This window comes from Rhinopithecus roxellana, chromosome 13 (genome assembly GCF_007565055.1).
Source record: "Rhinopithecus roxellana isolate Shanxi Qingling chromosome 13, ASM756505v1, whole genome shotgun sequence".
Lineage (NCBI taxonomy): Eukaryota > Metazoa > Chordata > Mammalia > Primates > Cercopithecidae > Rhinopithecus > Rhinopithecus roxellana.
Genome location: NC_044561.1, coordinates 38360802 through 38363100, shown reverse-complemented (window position 1 = coordinate 38363100; position 2299 = coordinate 38360802). Strand labels below are relative to the sequence as shown.

Here is a 2299-nt window from a genome sequence, read left to right as displayed (position 1 = left end):
ATCATCTGTGAGTAGACACTCCATTGCAGCCTGGGTAACACAGGAACTCTCTCTCTCTCCCTTCTGCCCCGTGTGCGTGTGTGTGTGCTCGCGTGCGCGCGTGTGTGTGTTTGGACAACCATCACTGACCAGAAGTCATTTTGAACATCAGTACACTGGTTCCTCTTCAGGACCTGTAAAATTGACCTACACCTAGAATAATAACTCTTAGAGATATAGGTTCATATTTCTTTTAACCAGAAAAGTTCTAGATCCTTAATGTATTAATGGATTAATGAGGTACCAGCAGAGTCATGTGCTGATGTCCTAAGAAGGTCTGAGGCTGGCACATTTCACATATTTGTGTGAACACCCAATCATCATGCTCATGAACTACAAAAGGATCTGGGGCAAAGTTTCTTTCTTTCTTTTTTTTTTTTTTTTTGAGACGGAGTCTCGCCCTGTCACCCTGGCTAGAGTGCAATAGTGCGATCTCAGCTCACTGCAAGCTTCACCTCCCGGATTCAAGCGATTCTCTTGCCTCAGCCTCCCGAGTATTTGGGATTACAGGTGCCCACCACCAGGCCTGGTTAATTTTTGTATTTTTATTGGAGATGGAGTTTTGCCATGTTGGTCAGGCTGGTCTCAAACACCTGACCTCAGGTGATCCGCCCACCTCAGCCTCCCAAAGTGCTGGGATTACAAGCGTGAGCCACCATGCCTGGCAGGGTCAAGGTTTTAAGGCTTGTTAGTTTTGTGTTTGACAGGTAAATAAAAAGGAGAGCCAACTCACATGTCTGAAGAAGAAAGAACAAGTCAACTATTGTTATGTCGGGTTGACATAGTGGTTAAGAATCCAGACTTGAAGAAAAAGCTTTTCAAGCATGAAGGAATGCACACATCACCTGGAAATCTTGTAAAAATTTACATAACGATTAAGTCTAGGGTAGAAGCACAGGGCCTGTATTTCTAATATCACCAGTGATACCATTCTGCTGGTCCATGAATTCTACTTTGACTAGCAAAATTCTAGAGTCTCATTATCTGGGTTCACGTCCCAGTTCTGGACTTTACCGAGCTGGGGACCTTAAGTAAGTTAACATCTATATGCTTCAGTTTCTTCATCTATAAAATCAAAATAATAACATTACCTACATCCATGGGTTTTTATGAGAATTAGTAGACTTAATGTAGAGTAGCACTGAGAATAGTGTCTGGCACATGGTGGATACTTGATAAATATTTGCCGAATGAATTTCCCAGGAGCAAAATGAGTGGGGAAAAAAGGGTCTGTGCTTTTGAACTCAACTCTTTTATGTCTCATCAAAGAATTCACTCATCCTTCAGCTTCGAACTTGGTACCATTGGTTGTCTTTGAGTTACCTCTTAGAGTCTTAATTAGGATTTAAAAGAACAAGATGAAAAGCTTCTGCGGAAGGTAATAAGGAGTCCTAATTTCCCCTCTAAGAGCAGGGAATGATCAAATTTATATTTAAGAAAATCATTCATAGTAGAAGAGAGACAGAGAGAAGGAATTGGACAAGACTAGGGGTGGAAAGATAAGTTTACAGAGTATTATAATAGGCCAGAGAACATATTTGAAAGCACCTGAGATTAAGACAGTGGAGATGGTTGAGAAGTGGAAAAGAATACAAGTGCAATTAAGGAGGTTGATTTGGCAAGACGTGGCATTAAATAGTGGGCACAACTAATGTTTAGGGAGAAGGGTGAGGATGTTTCCCAGTTTTCTAGCTTTGGTAAGAAGATAAAACTTGGGGGACATTTGCAGAGATAGAGAATAAAGGAGCAGGAATAAGTAAGAATAAAAGGGATGAATAAAATGAGAAGGGAATAAGATGGCAATAAGACTAATTTTGGACATGTTAAAAGTGGCTGTGGGATAAATACCTATAGGCAATTAGAAATGAAATATGCAGCTGAGGAGACTTTACATGTTGGCCATAAGAATTTGGAAGTCATTGGCATTTGTATATTAGGGTCCTGGAAATGAATGAGTCAATCCAGGAGAGTATTAGCTGTAACAAAAATTGGATACAAATTGAAGCCCATAAAGAAGACTTAGAAAGAACAGTCGAAGAGGTAGGAACAAAGCCAAAGAGAGGGATGGCAGAGGGCTAGAGAGGCGAGTGCTTCAGCAATGAGGGAATGATCAACAGGGCCAAATTTCACAACACATCTATACTCCTGGAAACCAGTTCTTCCACTGTGACTCATTGAATCTGTCAACACCACATCGTTATTTTAATCCTTCGGAGACAAAGCCTAGTATCTTGGTTTGACTCATCCTGCTTCCTCATTC

General features: G+C 40.9%; 1 non-coding gene across 1 annotated transcript; it reads right to left on the bottom strand.

The window, feature by feature from the left end:
• Positions 1–280: 280 nt before the first annotated feature.
• On the bottom strand, positions 281–384 carry LOC115893086. Its single transcript, XR_004053041.1, has one exon. It is a non-coding gene; the product is annotated as a small nucleolar RNA U13 (small nucleolar RNA).
• Between the last annotated feature and the right edge of the window lie 1915 nt (positions 385–2299).